The 14,977-nt window shown below is 43.3% G+C and overlaps 1 protein-coding gene across 2 annotated transcripts in view; it reads right to left on the bottom strand.

Annotated features, from left to right (window-relative positions):
* Positions 1–14,977, bottom strand: part of LOC126365864 (uncharacterized) — a 664,271-nt gene that overhangs the window by 363,226 nt on the left and 286,068 nt on the right. The window lies entirely within an intron of this gene.

Raw genomic sequence — 14,977 nt, 5'->3', positions numbered from 1 at the left:
TGTAATTTAATGCATCAGATGTCAAAGACCGCGATATGACAAGGGAGATATCTAGCATGTTCATACTCCTTGTACGTTCCTTGTTTGTTTACTGTGAAACCAACTGCACCTAAATACTGTGTGTGTGTGTGTGTGTGTGTGTGTGTGTGTGTGTGTGCGTGTGTGTGTAAGCTGGTTGAAATGCACGTTATCAGAGTTAATTTACCATGGATACCACATGGCAAGTGTGCTAAGATATAAAGATCTTCTCGTTCCGAAAACACGTCGGTAAATAATGTCTCAATTTTGGCCAACATCACGTCCAGCTGCACATGGTACAGAGAATAATGTTCCTGTAACTCTTCCATCTCAGGATGCGCCTGCGTTGGCTTGAGAACTAGTCAATGGTACAACCAAAATAAAAAAGCGACTGGTTGTATGTAACCTACATATGCTGTCAATATCTTCGTTATTTCTGAATAATGCCTCCCATCTAAATGAAATTGTAGTTAAATTCAATTGCTATACAACTCCTAAGATATCGAAAACGGAGCGTAAGATTGGAACCGATAAGAACGGGGAAGGAAATCGGCATGTTATTCGCAAAGGTATCCTCGCACCGACGTATGCAAATCATGTAAAGTGGATATTGAGATTTTTCCTCCTAGTACATGTCTGCCCAATGGTTCGCTATCTTGGTGCAATACTAATGCTTAATCTGTCTCTGAAGATGCCACTCTTCATTGGACGTTAAATAAACTCTCTTTACGTACAGTTCCGTTATAAGATCTGTGTCGGGAATATAACACATTTTTACGCTCACAGAACTGTATTTTATACTCTTGTCTTAATTTTATGGTTGAATGCAAGTATCATTCCAGCCCTGTCAAAGGGTGAGATATAAAACGGATTACGTGTGTAGATTATTCAAAACGAGCAGCACACAAAAGGTGTCGGTAGCGTTGGACCACCTTCTTCACTGATACCCATTTGCACTAGAATTACTGAAAGAGTTAAATAAATGGTGCAGTAATGCAAGATTGTCAGGACACGTCTCCAGATTGAATCGGCGTTGTCTTCTAAACTCAGAGAGTACGGCTGCTCGCTTGTACTATTGTATTCGCAGGTACAACACAATCAAACCACAGCATCAGAGCACCTCAGTGAAATTGAAGCATGCCAATGTTCTGCACAAATTTAAAAATTGGTGTATTAAATGGATAGAGAAACGGATACGCACACAAATTTTTGTAAGGTAACTAGACATTTGAAACTCCAAATTTAGACTGTAGTTGCACTGCTGACAGAATCCGCTAATGCCAGTTTCTTGAAATTACATTGTCACCATAGTAAGAATATCTGTTATGGACTAGACTAGCAAGGAAATAAACAGGTGAAGTTTCAGCTTCTTCAGAGAACATTAAACATGTGAAGAGCACACTGCGAAAGGTCGGGAGCTACATAGTGTGTTTCCTTCCGAAAATACTGACGCAGGGCGAATACGCACATGTACATTTGTTTACATGTTACCTTCTCTCCGCGCGTAATCACTGGCTCTCTTCAGTATATGCACGTTCTCTTTCTCGTCACGAGTGCAAATGTGCTATCGTTATTTTCAGGAAGTGAACTTCTGTTTTAGCAAGGATAACTTTTCAGTTCGTATAAAAATACTGGCGATTCCTGTGTTCATTCACACAGAAACAGCCCAGCAGGCCGACACACCGATTTCGGAGGTGCACTCCTTTTTTATAGATAACCAAAAGTGAAGAAATCATGAAATCTAATCAGTATTTTTACTTATTAGCGAACATTTTGGAAATGAGGTATTATATATTAATGTTTTATTCCACACAGTATAGTCCAGATCGCCCATAAAAGTAATTTAGGTTACAATCACTTTCGCTCTCTATGCCTTAAAATGGTACAAAAGAAACCCATTGCAATATAAATAACTTTTACCATAAAAGTAATTTAGGTTACAATCACTTTCGATTTCTATGCCTTAAAATGGTACAAAAGAAACCCATTTCAATATAAATAACTTTTACTAGTGGTATACTTTTCGGCGAATATTAATTGTTACGCTGTATGAAAAAAAAATGGACAAATGTGTGTGAATTCCTAAGGTACCAAACTGCGGAGGTCATCGGTCCCTAGACTTACACACTACTTAAACTAACTTATGCTGAGAACAACACACACATCCATGCCCGAGGGAGGACTTGAACCTGCGGCGATAGGGCCGCGCAATCCGTTACGTGGCGCCTGAGACCGCACGGCCACTCGGCGCAGCACGCTGTATGCTATACACTGAGGCTACAAAGTCATGAAATAGCAATATGCACATATACATACGGCGGTAGTATCACTTACAGAAGATATAGGAGGGCAGTGCATTGGCGGAACTGTCGTTTGCAGTCGGGTGGTTCAGGTGAAAAGGTTTCCGACTTGAATATGGACGCGCGACGGGAATGGTAGTTCGAGCTACACGCATGAATCATTCCATTTTGGAAATCGTTGGGAAATTCAGTATTTTGAGATCCAAAGTGTCAAAAGAGTGCCTAGAATACCAGATTTCAGGCATTATCTCTCACCATGTTCAACGCAATGGCCGACGGCCTTCACGTAACGACCAAGAACAGTGACGTTTGGGTAGAGCTGTCAGTGCTAACACACAAGCAACACTGCGTGAAATGACCGGGCCACAGTTGTACGCGATTGAACAACATTCTAAACAGTTAGAGGGAAAGATTTGGCATGACATGAATCCCATCGCTGATTTGTGGGACAATATCAAGAGGTCAGTTTGTGCACAGAATGGTACACCGGCAACACTTTCGTAATTATGGACGGCTATAGAGACTGCATGGCTCAATATCTCTGCAGGGGACTTCCAACGACTTGTTGAATCCATGCCACATAGGGTTGCTGCACTGCATTGGGTGAAAGGTGGTCCGACATGATATTAGGAGGCATTCTATGGCGTTTGCCTCCTCAGTGTACACCACTGCTTGCTCAGTATTACTAGCAGTCCACCTCTTATCAAACGTGGACTGCGTTGTATAACATAGGACATATCGTACACTTCACCAATAACTACTCAATGACTAGAATAAAGGTTATCGTCCACAATATGTCTTCGCCGCCAATGACACAGCGTTTAACACTGGCAGATCAGAATGTAATGACCACTCGCTTGCGGTGAGAACTAGAACGCCTAGATCAATCGAGGCACACAGTGCGGAAGAAAATTGATGCACAGGATAACAAGAAAGAAGTAGGCCAACCGGGACTAAGACAACAGGGAAAGCTACTGATTTAAACGACTTGGGAAAGGACAAATTGTGATGGTCCGCCGGATTGGAACAGGCTCCTAAGCCACCTATGAGCTGACATATTAGCACGTACTGGAACCGGACAAACAACTGACAAACAGGTAATAGACGACAAGACGTTAGATGGACGTATTGGAGTACTGCCCGACCGGTAAATCACGAAAGGCGGCAATCTGTGGTGAAAATGAGAGCACTGTACCATTATGGAAAATACACGAGAATGCCAAAGCACGCAATCCATCGCAAGCTGTCGCAAATTGGGCGTAATAACGGACGAGCCGCACGAGTTCCATTGTTGTACCAGCGAAGTCGTGACTCATGGTTGCAGTATATGGGAACATCGTGACTACGCATGAACAATGAGATGTAAGGCGACTAGTCAGACAAATCATCCTTTTTTTACAACACACAAGACACAACGTCTTGCATGAGACCACCTGATTGATACATAAATAGCGAAACTCGCAGAGGTCGTTGGTAACAGTAGCAGCCAGCGAGCTGGGACTGAAAACGCAGTTGGGAGGAACGTCAGTTCTTATTCCTGTCAAGCCATTTAGGTTTTCTATAGTTTTCATTGCTTAAGGCAGATGGTGGAATAGCCATTTTTGATCCTCAACCCGAGCCTGCACATAGTCCTTAATGATCCTGTCGTTGACGCGGCATCAGTCATTCTATTTCTTTCATAGCAGTATTATATCCGTGCGACACTCGATCCTACAGTGACAGAGTGCCATCGAACCTGTCGTCAGTTGCAGTGTTGTAACTGACACGTCTCATCATCGAAATATTTCAGACGTAATGCAGAATACGACGGTCTAAAATAGTGGTTCCTAGAGGCCGTTATCCCCGAGTGCAATCAGATATTAGCTATTACCCCCACTCCTTTTTCTCCGAGAATCAAAATCATTAGAACCTAATTAAACTTTAGAATGAAAAAGAATTTTCTTTCAAAAGTTGTATTTTTAATGTTACGAAAGGTAAATATTATTTTATTTAATTTTTCTCATGTTTTGGAGTTGTGAACGTGACTGTATTCAATCCACAGTAAGTCTGAATAGAAACGCTTTCAGTCGCAATGTTCTTGTGGTTTATTAAATTACACGATACATTTCGGAATCTGTGGATCCAGCTTATGGTGCAAATAGTTTAATAAGTGATTTACGTTTGCTCATGAGTGAGGTGAAATGCTTTTTCCGAACAAGCAAGGAAGAAGAAGTTGTAAACAAATGTGTGTCTTGAGTGCCTCGGTGTGCGACCAGTGTCTGCTGATATCAATAGGTTAAAAAATGTTCTTTCTTGTGTGTTTGGAAAATGCATTTCACATCACTCAAGAGCAAATATATCAGACAATTTTCAACTGAAAATGGACCCACAGGGTCTGAAATGCATAGTGTAATTTAATAACAAACGAAAACATTGTATTGAAGGCGTTTCTGTTCAAACTTCCTGTGTAAATGATACTTTTTTAGGAGTTTCAAAACCACGAACTAATGAGTCGATGAGGCTTCTGGTACCACTCGTTTCTGGCAGCCTTTTTTTTAATATACAACGATAAGCAATCTCAGTGCATTTCAAATGCTACCTACAGATCCTTCTCTACAAAGAAAGCTAACAATCAACATTGAGGGTAGAGACTTTTTGCAGAACGTGCTTCTTCTGCACCACTCCTCTCCAGAGTTATGCTTGCTTCACCCACGCCCTGCTTTCCCCATCTAAAATCAACGTTCACTACACCTACAATTTGTAAATCACTTTACTGCTAAACTTCTTACTTCTGAAGTGGCAGCAATGGTGAGACTTGACGCTGGCAATGCCTTTTATGTGGCCACTGCCATAACATAGTTACTGTTCTGTTGTGCTGTCAGTTCGCTTATCTGTTGCAACGTGAATGAAGAAGCACTTCTTGACTCCTTACGACAACTATCTACAATTGGCTTTTTCAAAAATGGTTCAAATGGCTCTGAACACTATGGGACTAAACAGCTGTGGTCATCAGTCCCCTAGAACTTAGAACTACTTAAACCTAACTAACCTAAGGACATCACACACATCCATGCCCGAGGCAGGATTCGAACCTGCGACCGTAGCAGTCACGCGGTTCCGGACTGAGCGTCTTAACCGCGAGACCACCGCGGCCGGCAATTGGCTTTTTCATAAGATATTTAAAGCATATGTGTCACAGTTGTACTGTCACAGATGCACGGTGCACTGAATTAAGTATGTGCGTAGTGGGTGGAATCAATGAGGAGGAAAGCATGGTGTAGGGGCTCACTGAAACCAACCGAGAAGGGAACAGAAAGATACGTTACGTTGAAAGTAGCGTATTTTCCGGACTTTTAAATGTCTAGGCGTAAAAGCTTTCGATCAGTTTGCAAAATTACATTAAATTTTTAACAATTATATCAATTATTTAGAACAAAATATAGAATCAAATAAGTTGGTTCTTAATCGCGAAAATGGGAAAAATGTTTTTAGTAAGCCCTAGGTGTTACTTGGCGTAGAATCCGAATCTGCAATAAAAATGGGGGATTCCATTTGAAAACAGAAGGTGGGGGCGGGGGGTTAGGGGGTGGTGAGTTTTAGCAGAGATATATCCCCTTTCATAATGAACCTGTTTTCCGTACAAGGCGTATTTGTCGAGTTAATTAGCGGTACCACGTTGAAGCAAACTCTCTGTATACAACATACACTGAGGCGACGAAAACCGTGGGATAACGCCTAACATCGTGTCGAACCTCCTTACGCCCAGCCTGGTGCAACAATTCGACCTGTCTTGGACTCAACACGTCGTTGTAAGCACCTTGCAGAGATATCGAGCCAAGCCGTCCAGAACTGCGAAAGTCGTGCAGTGCAGAATTTTGTGCACTAACTGACCTCTTGATTATGTCCCATAAATGTTCCTTGGGTATTCATGTCGGGTAACCTGGGTGGCCATATCATTAGCTCGAAATGTCCAGAATAATCTTGAAGTAAATCCGGAACAACTGTGGCTTGATGAAATGGCGCTGTCTCATCCATAAAAATTCCATCGTTGTTTGGGAATACGAAGTCCGTGAATGGCTTCAAATGATTTCCAACTATCCGAACATAATCATTTTCAGTAAACGATTGGTTCAGTTGAACAAGAAGACATAGTCCATTCATACATACACAGCCCACACCATTATGGAATCACCACCTGCTTGCACAATGCCTTGTTGACAACTTGGATCGATGGCCTGGTGGAATCTGCGCCACATACGAACCGTACCATCAGCTCTTACCAACTGAAATCGGGACGAATCTGACCAAGCCACGGTTTTCCATTCGTCTTCGATACAACCAATATGTGTCACGAGCCCGGGAGAGACGCTGCAGGCGATGTCGTGCTTCTCGAAAAGGCACTCACTTAGGTCGTCTGCTGCCGTAGCCGCACTGTCCTAACGAATATTTGCGTGTCACACTGATTTCTGCGGTTATTTCACATACTGTTGCTTATCTGTTAGCACTGTCAACTCTACGCAAACGCCGTTGCTCTTGGTCGTTGAAGAAGGCCGCTGGCCAATGCGTTGTCGGTGATGAGAGGTTATTGCAAAGCCTTGCACACAAACAAAAATTACACGAAGCGAAATTTAGTGTGAGGAGGGCTATGCTAGAGGCGTTCAACGAATTCGAAAGTATAGTTCTATGTACTAACTTGGCAGAATTTCCTAAGAAATTTTGGTCTTATGTCAAAGAGGTAGGTGGATCAAAACAAAATGTCCAGACACTCTGTGACAAAAATGGTACTGAAACAGAGGATGACAGACTAAAGGCCGAAATACTAAATGTCTTTTTCCAAAGTTCTTTCACGGAGGAAGACTGCACTGTAGTTCCTTCTCTAGATTATCGCACAGATGACAAAATGGTAGATATCGAAATAGACGACAGAGGGATAGAGAAACAATTAAAATCGCTCAAAAGAGGAAAGGCCGCTGGACCTGATAGGATACCAGTTCGATTTACACAGAGTACTCTAAGGAACTTGCCGCCCTTCTTGCATAGGTGTACCGTAGGTCCCTAGAAGAACGTAGCGTTCCAAAGGATTGGAAAAGGGCACAGGTCATCCCCGTTTTCAAGAAGGGACGTCGAGCAGATGTGCAAAACTATAGACCTATATCTCTAACGTCGATCAGTTGTCGAATTTTGGAACACGTATTACGTTCGAGTATGATGACTTTTCTGGAGACTAGAAATCTACTCTGTAGAAATCAGCATGGGTTTCGAAAAGACGATCGTGTGAAACCCAGCTCGCGCTATTCGTCCACGAGACTCAGAGGTCCATAGACACGGGTTCCCAGGTGGATGCCGTGTTGATGCTGCAGTACATCGAGAGGTTGTTAAGAATGGAAAATTGTACTGAAATGCAGGAGGATCTGCAACGAATTGGCGCGTGGTGCATGGAGTGGCCATTGTATCTCAATGTAGACAAGTGTAATGTGTGCGAATACATAGAAAAAAAGATTCATATCATTTAGCTACAATATGTCAGGTCAGCAACTGGAAGCAGTTAAATCCATAAATTATCTGGGAGTAAACATTAGGAGTGATTTACAATGGAATTACCATTTAAAATTAATCGTCGGTAAAGCAGATGCCAGACTGAGATTCATTGGAAGAATTCCAAGGAAATGCAGTCCGAAAACAAAGGAAGTAGGTTACAGTACACTGCTTGAATACTGCTCACCGGTGTGGGATCCGTACCAGATAGGGTTGATAGAAGAGATAGAGAAGATCCAAAGGAGAGCAGCGCGCTTCGTTACAGAATCATTTAGTAATCGCGAAAGCGTTACGGAGATGATAGATAAACTGCAGTGGAAGACTCTGCAAGAGAGACGCTCAGTAGTTCGGTTATTGAAGTTTCGAGAACATACCTTCACCGAAGATTCAAACAGTATAATGGTCGCTCCTACGTATATCTCGCGCAGAAACCACGAGGATAAAATAAGAGAGATTAGAGCCCACACAGAGGCATACCGACAGTCTTTCTTTCCACGAAGAATACGAGGCTGAGATAGAAGAGAGAGTAGATAGAAGTACTCAAGGTGCCCTCCGCCACACATCGTCAGGTGGCTTGCGGAGTATGGATGTAGATGTAGATGTAGATATTGCCTGATATTTGAAATTCTCGGCACATTTTTGACACTGTAAATCTCGGAATATCTAATTCCCTAACGATTTTCGCAATGGAATGTCCCATGCGTCTAGTTGAAACTACCATTCGGCGTTCAAAGTCTGCTAAATTACCGTTGTGCGGCAATAATCATGTCGGAAAGCTTTTCACATGAATCGCCAACAGCTCCGCTAATGCATTACCCGTTTATGCCATGTGGGAGCGATACTACCGCCATCCGTATATGTCCAAATCGCTATCCCGTGTAGAACTAAAGACGTTGCTTGTGTGGTACTCTGAGCCGTGTATCGACTCGTCCTACACCTTATGTTTAAATTGCAATGGTTTTCCTTTTCTTCCCCTGACATGTTTGTTTGTTTGATATGTTGTCTGTCATTAAGTGGCTGCTTGGTTGTCTTTCACCTCTGTTATCGATATCTGCGTTTTTGCTTCCGGGAAACTGCTGTGGAGGAAGTGAGATCTTTGAACGGTGGGAACTTCGTGTGGTGGCGCGGAAGTAGGGGCGTGCCCTGAGAGTGGCTGGCGGACACGTGAGGGCAGTGTGGCTCTCCAGCGCTGACCAGGCGTGGTCGGTTGTACCGAGTCGCCACGCGATGTATGTCGGTTGTGTGTAACGAGCGGATCGGGTTGACGGAAGAGCTCCCCGCGGGTTGGTTGTATACAGAATTGCCCCACAAGTAGTTGCTGCTCATTTCGCCTTGGTGGGACGTTAACAAGCTCTTTAAATCCTCCGTTTCAACACTGGATTTTAAAAAAGGAGACACCTAACATGAAGAAGAGGTCACTACCCGTCAACGTTACAGAGAAGATGTGAACTCCGGTGACAGAGCGTGATGTCGCGTGACCGTGGCGTGTTTGGTACACTGACGACGTGTGCGCGGTCGGATGTGTGGATCCTGGCCATCGGAGGTCGTGTACTGCTTGTTCGAGCATAATTGTTGCAAGTTAAGTTGGTGGAAGGTTTAATCATTAGGTAATAAGTTTGCGTAACCAGTGTCTCTTCTGCCTTGTGGCCTCCGGCGAACGGGTTTCCTGTCCCCTGCACCGGTGTAATTGAAGACAGTGATCTTTCCTCCTCCTCTCGTTACTGCCCGAAGGGAGGTGTAGTTTTGGCAGTTTAATTGTTTCGCTATTCTGTAGTGTGTTATTAGTAAATTCATGCTTCCGGTTGAATGATCTTGTGGTCGCTCATTCAGGACTGCGTGGTGTAATGTTTCCTTGCACGAGGTTAGCTCTAATGCTGTCAGCAAGTTAAGCCATGTTTTTACAAGTTTTCGCTGGCTAAAGGTCGCTGCAGTGACCAGCCTGAGAGTGGCAATTGTGTTTACGGGCGTATTTAAATTGGTCAGTATTCTGCCTAGCCTGAGCATCCCTGAGTGGGTGATTTGCGGCCGCCTTACACGGGTCCATCAAATGTTATATTCTGATGATATTTCAGGACACTTTTACTTAAAAACTTTTTCAAACTTCTCCATTCGTTTATTGCCAGTAATCGTGTGTTTGCTGAGACCTTTGATTTTTTTTTTAATTGTGGTGTTGGTAGCTTCACTACCTCACCGTACTTTATTAACAAAGTTATGTTTACTAATGTTCTTTAAATTTTTTTAAACTGTTGTATTGCTATAAATTACTTGATTGCCGTTAGCGGCGTGTTTTGAAAGGCTGTTATTGCCGCACTGTTAGCTTCTGTGTGTTTATCTTTTTTTTTTTTAAATTTAAGCTGTTGTATTGCTATAAATGACTTGACTGCCGTCTTTGAAAGTAATTTTAAACTGTTGCATTGCTGTAAATTACTTGATTGCCCTTAGCGGCATGTTTAAAAGGCTTTTTATTGCCGTACTGATAGTTTCTATAAGATATCAATAAAACATTAGTGTGTGAAAAGTCAACTCGACAGCAAACTGCTAGAAATTTGGCCCCGTTTCCCAACTTGTGGTGTGGCTTGTAGTAACCGTAACCACTGTGTGTGTCATGGATGTATCAGTCAGATAACTGAAAGAGATGAGAGAAATAGTCCACGGGACAAGGTAAGACAAAAAAAATTGCATCTCTCAGAACAACATTGCTGAACCATCTGCACATGTGTTGACTGCGCACGTGGATCTCACACTTGAAACACACCTGACCCGGCCACGCTCCATTGCATAAAGACCGGAGCGCCGGCTTCTACAGGCCGTCCATCTTTACTCGGCTGGCGCTACCGACAGAGCTCCGGCAGCGCGTTTTGCCTGCGTGGAGGGTGAAAGTTATTAAGACGTCGTAAACGCCGGGGCCGCTGCGGCCCGGTGCGTGTGGAGCTGCTGGCAGGCACCCAGCGTCCAGCAGAGCCAGCTCGGCAAGGACGTCGCGACGAGCTGGCTGGCGCTCTCAGATCTCGAGTTACTTACCGCCGCAGGAATGCCGCGTGCGTGGCGAGGCAGAACGCGTCACGTGCCTCGTCTAGCGCCAATCCGCCCTCCTGTTCTGAGCTGACTTGGCTTTTTGCCTTCGTACTCCAGCTTTCATTCCAAGTTTCTTATCCGACAACTGCAACGACACGTGTTTCGACCATATATAGAATTCCAATCTGCTCTTAAAGCTTGTAAGGTAGCAGATTTTGCACCTTACGTGATGCTAAATCAGTACTAATACACCGAATAATAAATGATAATTGGCCCACCGATAGGAGAGAATGGACACAGGAAAGAAAGTTGCGTGTGTCATGTCAGAGTAATGAGATGGGCTCAAAGGCTGGAACACGGCCGGACCCCTAAGGAAGCTGTTTATGTCACGTCAAACTAACAGGATGGCCGCGGCCGGACCCCTCTGTCGGCTGGCACTTCAGTCCAACAAAGAGGCTGGGCCATCACAACAAGAAGCAAGAAGGAGCTATATGCGAAAGAGAGAAAGACGATTTCGCGCCACAGTGGAAAACTTGCGGAAGACTGTGACGGGATTGGCGCAGAGCGCGTAGAGATACGTGTTAAAAAGTTTGGCGGCAACAGTAACCGCGGGAGAATTCTGTGTCGTGGTTGGGTACAAACGCGCACGGATACATGCGGCGAAGAACGGCCAGGTTTGTAAAAACTCTGAAGGAGGACTGTGGGGGTCGGCTGTGGAAGAGAGCAGTCGCGGTGTCTGGCTGCCCCGCTTGGAGAGCGTGGAGGGAAGTAGGTTGGAGAAGTTACCGGCATTGAGTCCAGTGGTTACTCTCCAAGTCCACACACGTAGCATTATCTGTTCCTCTGAGGAGAGAAACAGATTTGTACTAACTTGTGGTGTTGATATGCAATCTGAAGTGTACCTTTGCTGCCGCGCACTTGAGTCGACCAACTACTCTTGGCATCCGTGCAAGTAGCTTGAGTATTGACTAGTGACGGACTCCGCAAGTGAACACTTGAGTAGAGGAGTTTACGGGCGCAAACCACATCCACGTTGGAGATTAAAGCCAAGCTCGCTCAGAGGAAAGACGGCATCACGACGTTGGCTGGGTTGACCGTCGTAATCAACACAGAGAATTACGGTGATTTTAGCAATCATCAGCCAAAGTAGGCCACTGTAATTCTAAATGAGTTCGTATTCCTCTAGCTCTTTGACTGGCGCTCTCTGAGTCTGTGTCCGTTCAGGCAGAACTGCAATAGTCACTTGCGGGTTCAGTGTTGACTTAAGCAGTTAGGAAAAGAGAATGCATTGTGCCAATGGTAGGCTAGTTAGGTTAGCGAGTGTACTGTATTGCAATGTTAGGCTAGAAATATTGCTCATCTTGTTTTCTGAATAAATCTTAATTTGGTATCATATGCTAATCACCGCATTATTGATTTCGTAGGTAGCAATCACCATATTTTTGTTTAATAATTAGAGTGTAATGGTAATTCCGATACAAATGATACTGGGGGCATAAAAGCGCGTTTAAACACAGCCAACTTAAGTCAGATACCAACTCATGGTCGACTAAAACTACCAATATATATTTTTCAATATATCGATAATTTTACAATAAACTTCCCGTACGTTGCAAGCTCCTTTACTTTACATGTGGCAAGGGCCTTATCGACCATACGTCTGCTCTATGAGCCTCTTTCACTTCTGCCTGTCCAATGCGCTGTTTGTCCAGTTGCTTTCGCTGTTCATCCTAGTCGTGTCCTCCCGAATGTTGTCCCGCCATCTGATTCTGGGTCTCCCTCTTCCTCTCGTTCCATCTAATGTTATGCTGAATGCCTTTCTAGGTAGTCTATTCACTGTCATTGTAGAAAAAACAGTTGAAATCCTCAAGACCATGTGGGATTAGTCAATGTGCAGTAAAGTGGCATTGGACACAAAGAAAACAAATGCCATGAAATTCAGTGTGATGAGCAAACCTCACACTGTCAAATGAAATGTATATGCCACCTCTACAGGCTGAGTGAAAAACACAGACTTTCTAGGATTAAACATTGAACTTGTGTGAACATACGAAGATACTTACAACCACAATATCATCAGTATGTTATGTCGTAAGAGTCCTGTTATCAGTGTCAGTGTCTTTAATCTTCATACGTGCCATCATTCTTAGCAGCGGAATTCTTTTCTGGGAAACCAATACATAAAACATGAATAGTTTTCAAATTACAAACAAAAGACAATAACCAAAACCAGTATTCGAGCTCATTCTAGATATCTGTTCTCTGTTGACGCTGAAGTGTATGGGGTTCGTGATGACGTGAATATAACTTCTATTTGGTATAATAAATGACTGTTTGCTATAAATGTAGAAAAATATAAGTTGAAGCAAATGAGTAGGAGAAACAACCTTATAATAATCCAGTACAATATAAGTGGTACCTGCCCAATTCAACCTTCTCCTCTTGAGCACTTCGACGATGTTACGGTGTTTGTACAGCCCTCTTAATACTTCATTTCTTGCGTGGAGGTAGATGCAACTTTCCTTGAATTCCGGAAGGCGTTCGATTTAGTTCCGCACTGTCGCCTGATAAACATAGTAAGAGCCTACGGAATATCAGACCAGCTGTGTGGCTGGATTGAAGAGTTTTTAGCAAACAGAACACGGCAAGTTTTTCTCAGTGGAGAGACGTCTACAGACGTTAAAGTAACCTCTGGCGTGCCACAGGGGAGTGTTATGGGAACATTGCTTTTCACAATATATATAAATGACCTAATAGATAGTGTCGGAAGTTCCATGCGGCTTCTCGAGGATGATGCTGTAGTATACAGAGAAGTTGCAGCATTAGAAAATTGTAGCGAAATGCAGGAAGATCTGCAGCGGATAGGCACTTGGTGCAGGGAGTGCCAACTGACCCTTAACATAGACAAATGTAATGTATTGCGAATACATAGAAAGAAGGATCCTTTATTGTATGATAGCGGAACAAATACCGGTAGCAGTTACTTCTGTAAAATATCTGGGAGTATGCGTGCGGAACGATTTGAAGTTTAATGAACATATAAAATTAATTGTTGGTAAGGCGGGTGCCAGGTTGAGATTCATTGTGAGAGTCCTTAGAAAATGTAATCCATCAACGAAGGAGGGGGCTTACTCGTTCGACCTATACTTGAGTATTGCTCATCAGTGTGGGATCCGTACCAGGTCGGGTTGACACAGGAGATAGATAAGATCCAAAGAAGAGGGTTATCAGGTAAGCGTGATAGCGTTACAGAGATGTTTAGCAAACTCAAGTAGCAGACTCTGCAAGAGAAGCGCTCTGCATCGCGGTGTAGCCTGCTGTCCAGGTTTCGTGAGGATGCGTTTCTGGATGAGGTATCGAATATATTTCTTCCCCCTACTTATACCTCCCAAGAAGATCACGAATGTAAAATTAGAGAGATTCGAGCGCGCACGGAGGCTTTCCGGCAGTGTTCCCGCGAACCGTACGCGACTGGGATAGGAAAGGGAGGTAATAACAGTGGCACGTAAAGTGCCCTCTGCCACACACTGTTGGGTGGCTTGCGGAGTATAAATGTAGATGTAGATGTAGATTCTCCATTCCACGTTATTTTCATCGTATACAGGTCCAAAAATTTTCCTTATTACTTTTCTTTCGAATATTAACGGTTTTTCTTCATCTTTCTTTCTAAATATTAATGTTTCACATTCATATGACATCACAGGTATAATGGTCGATTGATATAAGTGGATTTTTAAGTTACTGCTAAGTGATCTTTTTCTTAGAATTTTGATGAAACTTAAAAGTGTCTTGTTTGCTGTTGATAAACGGGCATCTGTTTCTATATCTGTTCTGTTGTTGTTACTAAAAAGGCTTCCTAGGTACTTGAAGTGGTCAACAGTCTTGAAACTGAATCCATCTACAGTAAGAGGTGCATCTTTTCTGGTTTCCTTACTTATAGGCAGCTATTCTGTCTTTTCTTCATTAACATGTAATCCTGTTTTCTCAGCAATTTTGTATTAATTCTGCATCTTTCTGATTAATTCTCTTTTGGAACTACTTATTAGTGCTACATCATCTTCATAGGCAAGTCTTGTAATGTTCACGTCCTGTAGCTGGATCCCTTGTGGACTGGTTTTAGAAAATTCTCT

Source organism: Schistocerca gregaria, chromosome 4 (assembly GCF_023897955.1).
Source record: "Schistocerca gregaria isolate iqSchGreg1 chromosome 4, iqSchGreg1.2, whole genome shotgun sequence".
In the NCBI taxonomy this organism is placed as follows: domain Eukaryota; kingdom Metazoa; phylum Arthropoda; class Insecta; order Orthoptera; family Acrididae; genus Schistocerca; species Schistocerca gregaria.
This window is presented reverse-complemented; position numbering and strand designations above follow the sequence as displayed.